Source organism: Condylura cristata, unplaced genomic scaffold (genome assembly GCF_000260355.1).
Source record: "Condylura cristata isolate star-nosed mole 26May11 unplaced genomic scaffold, ConCri1.0 scaffold00004, whole genome shotgun sequence".
Taxonomy (NCBI): Eukaryota; Metazoa; Chordata; class Mammalia; order Eulipotyphla; family Talpidae; genus Condylura; species Condylura cristata.
This window is the reverse complement of record NW_004567105.1, coordinates 3,419,582-3,428,188: the sequence shown is the minus strand read 5'-3', so window position 1 is coordinate 3,428,188 and position 8,607 is coordinate 3,419,582.

Sequence of the window (8,607 nt, the reverse complement as noted above, 5' to 3'; positions counted from 1 at the left end):
GGGGCAGAAATGAGTGAGTTGAGCAGAGCCTTAGAGAAACTAAGTCAAGCAGAGGTCGGTGCTATGAATTTAAATGGGAGTGTTCAGACCCAAGATAATGGGCTCCTCCCATTATCTTGGCTGGGACAGCAGGAACACAGCCTGTCCCTGTGACTGGGTCTTAAGATGCGTGTGAATGTGCTTGGCATGCCGGCCTGAGCTGGGAGCAGCGGTGCCACCTGGGAGCTGTCACAGCCTCCGCTCAGGCCCCGTAGGGCCACAAGCCAACCCGGACAATCCGGGGGACACAGATCAGGGGGGCCGGAAGGAATCAGGCATGACCAGATCTCCTGCACAGCCTCCAGCAAATTCTGCTTTCAAATGTGCATGTCCAAATTTGAGAGGAATCCAGAAGGACTTTGGCCCTAAGAGAACTCTTCATCCAGACTTCCTTTCCCCACTCCCAACCCCTCCAACTCTCCTCAGAGCCAGTCGGTGCCTGAACCCCGACTTCATCTCTGCCTGCCGGACACCCTCTGGCTTCTAGTTCTCAGCACACCGCCAGCTTCCTGTGTCCTGCCAGTGAACCTGCTGTCCCCTTCGTCTGGGACGCCCCTCCTGCCTCTCCCCTGGACACACTGAAGCCTGCTCCTCGGACCTCCAGGCCGCTCTGTCTCCACAGACTGCGGCTTCCCACCCTCCCCTGGTGCCCGCTGGGAGGCGGGACTGGATACCTACATTGCACCACGCAGCCCACGCTGGCACATGCCAGGTGTTCAAATGTCCCGTGAATGAATAAGTGAATGGCATTGTCTTCCTGGCGTGTGCATTCATTAGTCAATATTTATCGTGTAGTGACTGATGATCAGCACTGTGGTGGTCCCATGTAAATGTCAGACTAGGCCAGGGCACTCCGAATTATGCACGCATAAATGATGCATGTGGCGTGCTAACATGCAGAGGCCGGGACCTCGCTACAGTACCAGAGCTGCACATGCAGTCAAGGCTGTGCCTGATGTCCCAAGATGTTTACCAAGGCCCCAGAACCAAAAATGATAGCGCCATAAGCCCTGTAAAAGAAGTAAAGAAAAAAGAACAAAAGAGCCTCCAGCAGAAGGAAGTGGCTATGGGTTTTTCTCTGCACTCTCCGGGGGGTGGGGAAGATTTAGAAAAGCATTCTATGCCCGGCAGGTTCCTATAAGTCTGAGTTCCTCAAGGGTTGGCTTTAGGGACTGTTAGGAATATTCGCGGCCGTGCAGGAGCGGGACTGTTTTTTATTCCCCTGGAAATTGTTAATGGGGACTGCGTTAGCAGCCCCTTGTAGCTCTGACTGATAGAGACAGCAGGTTCGCGCAAGCAATTCTGGGACTTTGATCACTGCCAATTAGGGGAACATTGTCTGGCTGACATAATCAAGTGAGTATAAATATATTTATCGTGATTGGAGTGGGGAGGCAGCGGCAAGATGAGGCGGAACACGAGACCCCCCTGCGCCTGGTACCAGCCTCATCCAGCTCAGGAGTCTGTCACCAGGGGTCAGCAGGGGTGGCCGCTGGCTTTCTGGGGTGGACCGCACGCGGAGAAGTCGGAATTAGAGTTGTCTTTCCCAGAAGGGACCCTGTCTCTCCTTATTTTTCCTTCTCATCTCTTTCCCCTTTTTTCACGTTCACTCGCGCAGAAGCTGAACGGAGGAGAGAACCCAGATGCCACGGCGATCACACTTTAATCTTGCCTGTCGGCCACGCTGTCCCCACTTAACAACTGGGGATAGCGCCACGACAGGCGACAGGGCCGGGCAGCCGGCTTGCTTCGCTGCTGACTTGGGAAGTGTGGTGAGAAAGCCTGTGCTGTGTTTCAGGGCTGGGGGTGAAAGACCCCTGCCGTGGGCTAGGGAGGAGACGGGTTTTTCGCAGTGAAGCAGGTGAAAAAGGAGAGGTGTGAGATTTGCATCTGTGGGTGTCTTGTCTGGCTGGAGGGGCTCCGAGGACACGATTTCACGTGCAGGCTGCAAAGATTCCGCCTGGGGACAAATGGCTGGGCCAGGACCAGGCGTCCAGGCGCTGTGGTGGGTGAGGTGCCGCAGAAACCGGCATCCCACGAGTGTCCACAGGCCCACACAGGGCCAGGCCTTTCTCTGGCCTGGGCATTTTGGTGATGGCATTAATAGGGCTGAGCGGATTTCTCGGCCTCGGGAGGTGCTTGCTGCCCTGTCCGGGCACTGTCCCATGGCTGCACCAGAGGAAGGAACCCCTCCTCCCTCCTCCCCGCTGCTCCTCCCAACTGCAGTGCTCCCAGCCTGTCTTCTTGAATTTGACAACAGCTATTTCGCCGCGGGTGGCTCAGATGTGTCCTGATGAGGTGGGGGAAGGTGTCCACACGGAGTGAATGAGGCACCCGTGTAGGAGAAATGTCATCCCCGGCAGAGAGGCCTCTGACCACCTCATCCAGTCTTTTCGTGCTGATTTTTCCTGCTTTGCTTTGTGCTGGCTGCTCAGACATTTTCAAACTCTTCATCCAGTTACTAGCAATTCATTCCCTTGTCTTTTCCAATTTTAACGAAGGAAGCCCATCATTTGCTGGTCTTCTCCCTCTTGCCAAGTGTATCAATGGGTTTTCTGTTTGCACCTGTTTGAGATCTAGAGCGTATTTATCCCCAAGGGAGAACGACCATTTTTTCTGTAGTTATCCATTAACAAATTCCCACTTACAGTGGAAATCCACTCTGTGCTAATAAACAGGTTATTCCCCATCTTGCATCGATTTTATTTCCTTGAAGCAAACATTTCTTGGTTCGTTCTTTGTTTGGTTCTGCTTTTGAAGAATATGCCTGTCTCCTTTGAGTCTCTTTGCTTTGTGAGCTCCTTCTAGATACTGATGGCACCCACAGAGCAACCTGCTCTATGAAACCCCTAGATTTATCGAGGGGCCTACTGTATTGTGTCCTGTGGTTCCTTGGAAATCCTCCCTGCGTGAAAGTTGAATGGAGCCACTCACCTGAACGTTAACCCCATCCCTTCCATGGTGTAGATGGGGTCAAAAACTTCTATCAAGATGGCATCACGAGCCGGGCTTACCTACTACAGGTGGCGAGAACTGGGCAGTGCAGGAAGGCAGGCTTGAGTGGGTTGCTTCTCTCTGCAGAAGCTCGCGTCCCTTTTAGATGCTGATGGCACCCACAGAGAAGTCTGTTCGTTGGTTTTACTTTATAGTGAGAGTTGCTGAAGCCTACAGGGAAGAGCATAGTCTAATCCCAGAATATTGAGCAAATTCCATGTGGCTATGAGAAGGTGTTCTTGGCCTGAGCATCCTGGTGTCTTTTAGTGTTGTGCTCAATTCATGTCACTTAGGTACAGGGATAAACCCTCTTAAGCACACACAAAGCTCTTGACCGCATTGGACAGAACATCTCACCTTGTTTTGATTCTTCTTATTCCGGGCACTTCTTGCTAGGAAGCCGTCAAAAAGGACACAGAATCCAATTAAGAGGATTGCACAATGGGTTTGACAGGTACTAAGATGATATAAATCACCACCATTGGGGGAAGAGGGGTGAAGGGTGTACTGCTTTTTGTGATTTCCTATGGTCTCTAATGACTTCAGAATAAAGAGTTTACTGAGACAGAGAAAGGATGGCGTAGCAATTAGGGAAAATGAGTGCTCCTTGGCTAGAGAGATGTTTACATTTTTCTCTTTCTCCCCTTTCCACCTGTGGGTTTAGTGAGCAGTCGGTAGCGTAGCGAGGGCTCATTTTTCTTAGGGAAGAAAGAGGCAGCATGAGAGAAGAGAATCCAGCTAACATGGGGTTGGAAGACCTCCTGTCCCTCCCCCACATAAACTTGCCTGCTGTGCCACACGCACCTGTCCTCCTTCCCACCCAAGGGAGCTGGCATACCTGTGTTTTAACTGCTCCTCCCCTTACACAGGCCTCACCCTGCTGCTCTTCCCCAAGACTTGGTCTTTCTGCATAACGTCCTTCTCACCTGGGCAAGCTCCTTCTCACCCAGGGCTTTCACAACATTCTGTGTGGCCATACTGTCTGTGTGGGAAGGGCTCCCAGTGTCGCTATCTACCCAGCCTTCTCCTGTGGCCCACATCTACCACTGACCCCTAACTGGGAATCTGTGTCTAGATGATCCAAAAGCATGTCAAACACATTCCAAAAGATCTTTCAAAAAAAAAAAAAAAAGAGTCATTCATTTATGCATGCAAGAACTGGAGTACCGGCCAGAAGTGTGGGGAGTAAGAGGAGTCACCAGAGACAAAGTGGGGAGCAGAACAGGCAAACTGAAATCCACTGCTGAGGGGAGCAGCAGGGAGACAGGAGAGGTCTGCTGTGGGTCACTCCCTAGCTAAGGATGGAACTTGTGATGCAGTGACTGTGGACAGCTCCATTGTGCTGCGCTCTAACCCGTTGCGCCACCAGCGAGGGCCCCAAATGATCTTCCCTCCTATATTCCTCATCTCTGTAACTATCGGTACTGCCCCCTCTCTGCCCACAGCAGAACTGTGAGCTCCATCTAGAACCCTCCTGCTCAATATGGCGGCCCGTGGCCCCGGGGCTCTTAATACCCCCATGTGGCTGGTCCAGATGGAGCTGTGCTGTAAGCAAAACACACATGCAGACTTAGCTCATGGGAAAAAGAAAAAAGAATGCACGATCAGCCTTCTACTGTTCTTACGTTGAACTGATAGTGGTTTGGATAGAGTGGGTTAAACATAACTCACCATTACTTTCTATGTGCCTCTGGAGGATTGAACGTGGTGGGTGTGCCTCACACGTACGACTTGCCTTATGTCATTACTGGTCACACTGCTTTGACTCGTTGCCTGTCAACCACTCCAATGGAGAACAAAATCACAGTGATTCTCTCAAGCTGAGATAAGGGACGCTTGGTTCAGGGCATAGGCTGGCTTTGACTCCGGCTCCGCCACTGTTTATACACGAGAACTTGGGCGAGTCTTTGAGCCTCGGTTCCGCATCTGCCAGGTGGCCACATGAATAGCTCTTGCTCCCCAGTTTTTAAACGACATCATGTGTTTACAGCACTTACCCTGGAGATAAACACATGTGCAAAGGGCCAATGTCAAGAGGAGGAACGTGGCTTCTCGTGGCCGTATTTCAAGCCAGCTTCCTTTCTAGCCACGATGACTGTAATAGTTTCTCCCCGCAGCTTGCCCTGCCCTCCATTCGTTCATGCTGCTGCTCAAGCAAATGCTTCCTAATGCAAATGTTACCAAAATGTCTAGTTCCCATCACTCTTGGGCTGAAGTTCAAAGCCTCTGGCATGCGATGCAAGACCCCCCATGACTGGGGCCAGTCCACAATGGCCCCAGAACCAACTGGGCTCCCCAACTTCTATTTGCGTGGAACCGTTCTCTCCGGCTGCCATGTATACGTCCTCTACCTCCAGCAAGACTTAGTTCAACTGTCCCCTCACTTGGAAATCTCTCCCTAGTCCCTCCATACCTGTTCCCATCCCAGCCTATTTTGGAGGCGTCTGCTTTGGGCTATTTTTCCATTTGAGGTTTGGCCCCATTGGGTTGACATCACCCTTGGTCTTTCTCGTAAGACTGAGCCATCTGAGTTTGGAGGTGGGCTCTCTGGTTTCTGCAGCTCCATGCCCAGTGCAAGGCCTGAACAAAGGGGGTCCATCCCTGGTTGCTGAGCAGAGGCCTACGCCCTGGGAGACAGTCTGGCAAACTACAAGGGAACAAGAGCTCAATGAGGCCAAGCAGCAGGAAACCTGAAGACAGTGTGAGCAGAAATTGCCATTTCTTAGCCATGGAGACAGTCAGAGCAAGAGAAGGAACTATAGAGGATCTGAAAGGAAAGACTACAAGAATGGGAAGATCATGAGGAGAACAGAAGCCAGAAGCACATTTGGTGTTGTTGGTGGATTAGTGACTTCCGTTATGATGTTCCAGGAAGAGACAGGGCCCCAGGGAGGCAAAATCATGTAAAGGAAGGATGAGGTAGTGGCAACCAATTCAAGGACTATTTGTCATCAGGACCAGATACATGGGTGAGATGAATAAATGTCAACCTGGTGACGACGTGATCGGACTACTAATACTTTAACTGGGGCTGATGCCCAGGAATTTTTTTTTTTTTTTAACTGTGGTGCAAACGCCAAGTATGGAAAAATTTGACAAGTCATAGAAATGAGAAAGCAGATAATGATTTTGAGAATAACAGAGTGAAATGCCAGAAAAGTCAGGAGGGAAATATCTGAATACGTAAGAGGGCCCAGAGGATTCCTGCTTTACCACAATAGGAATTACAAGAAAACTCACTTATAAAAACAGAAATTCCAATATATGAAACCTCCTTGTCAAAACACTCAGTCTTCCAGAAGGCTCAGTGGTAAAATTGTGCCTCTTGACCCACGCAATATTAAAAGTAGCAAATACCACAAGGAAGGTAGAGACATATTCATGGGAGCGATGACATTTCGTGGCTCACAGGATGTTCGGAGGGGAAACTGGCATCTCTACACGTGCCCATCAGTTGCCCAAAGACACTTCCAGGTCGCATTCCAAGACCCCAGCTCTCACCCCGCCAGTTAACCTATTCCCCAGTCTTCAAATCAGAGAAATATGGAAACGGCATCGTGTGAGGCGAAGGGGCCTCAGGGAGCATCCAGAAGAGAGGGATAAAGACCGGATGCCCCCTCACCGCCACCGTCCTCCCTAGCAATGGGCCCAGCTGCCACTCGGAATCGGCCGGAGAAGGTAAACGCCTGGAACCTACTGAAGCTAGAAAACGACTTGTTTATCTGAAATTCCAGCGGATCTGGGCACTCGGCGTTTTAGCTAGCAGCCCTACCCGATGAGATCTACGTTCTGCATCCATCCATCCACCCTTGAGTCTCAGGAGTCGAGGAACATGCATAAAGCAGCTGTACTTAACAACTAATAACTAACTGGTCGGCGAGGCCGCCTACTGGCACAGGACACAGGAACGGGGTTTAGCTGGGACTGCCAACATTCTTCACAGGACATGAGCCCAGCACTATTACTATTCCTAGTGAGAGACGAGGAAACTGAGGCTCTGGGATAGTAAACAGCCCTTTCTCGGGGCTCATGAAACAACTTCTGGTCCTGGGGTGGGGGCGGCGGTGTCTGATGCTTCACTGGGGTTTGAGTTTTGCCACCAGGGTTCACAGTATTGCTTTAGGGAACAGTCCTAAAATAGCAAGGACTCCCTGCTTCTCCCACCAGAGTAGGAGAGATGCAACCCTCCCCCCCCCCCCCAGGTGGTGGGCGCCTCCTGCTGTCTTTGTCTTTCAGGTGGATGTTTTCTTGGGGGTCATTGAAATCAGCAGGTATAGGAGCTGTGAGAAGAAAAGCATTTGAGGCATAATTTACTAACTAGATTTATGGAACGTTACAAATCTTTTGAGGAGAAAAGAAGAGAAGGTGAATGAAGCAGACATTTGGGGGGAAAGCTGGTGGTGGAGAGGGTGGGTGGAGCATGGGGGAAGGAATGGGCGAGAAAAGAAAAGAGCGAGGGGCAGAAGAGCATCCTGTAGGTTTGTTAACTGGGTGTTTGCATTTCAGCGATAGCCTTAGAGTGGCAGTTGCCTGGTCTGAGGTCAGCGGGTTTCTTCAGTCTTTGCTTTTTTGACCAAAAGGTAATGGGCTTGAATTTATGGGTATGTGAGAAGTGTCCCCATCAACCCCTTGGCTGGGGGACAGCCCCTGGGAAGGCTCAGGGACCTTGAGCTTGTTAGTAGTTACCCTGACAGGGCAGGGCTTTCCGGATTAGACTGGTGGCCTGAGGCAGTGGTGGAGAGAGGCAGCCAGCGAGGGACCAAGCACACTCGGACTGCACAGCGTGCCTCAGTTTCCCAGCTAGAGAATGTGGTGGTGGCCGCAGTAGCAGCCATCGCGGTGCAAACTGCCAAGGGCGACCCTCCGGGATGGATCAAGGGGGCTCAGTCTCACGAGGTTCTCGGTCCTCGATCAGTGGCGCCGGTCCGGCCTCTCCCTCCTCGGCCGTCCTGGGGCTTCGGCTTAAAGAGGGAAGCGCCAGTCTGAGCTCTGTGCAGATGACAGGGCACAGACTCCCAACCATCTCCCCCGCCCCGTGACTGGTGCCACCTTTTCTCGCTCCTTCTGGAGCCTTGACTGCCAGGCTGAGGACTCCGGAGCCCAGGAAGGAGGGAGAAGCTGTTTGCCTAAGTGAGGACACATTGGAAAAACTCAAAAGGAGCATGTGCTGGGAGGAGTCGTGTGAAAATGCTTTGGGCAGAAACAGGAGCCGGCAGGGCTGAGCCCTCCAACCCCTTCCCCCGCGTGGGGGCTGAGGACTATTTGAGCTCTCGGTGAGGAAATGCGGTACAGAGGGGTTAGAGTTCCCCGGCTACCAGCAAGCAACAGGCCTGAGAGCTGAAGCCCCCCCCCCACCGCCCCGCAGGACCTGTGAGCCCCCACAGCACAGGCAGCCCCCCTCTCTGCAGAGAACCAGGAGCCAGGGGAAGGAACGGATGTGCTGGAGCCTGATAGGTCACGGAGATGATGCTTGAAGAGACATTTTCTTTTTTAAAAAACTGAGGACAAATGAGGTTGTATGTAATGTGCTTTGAACGTAAAAGTAAGGAAAGGGGGAAATTATGTTTTATAAAC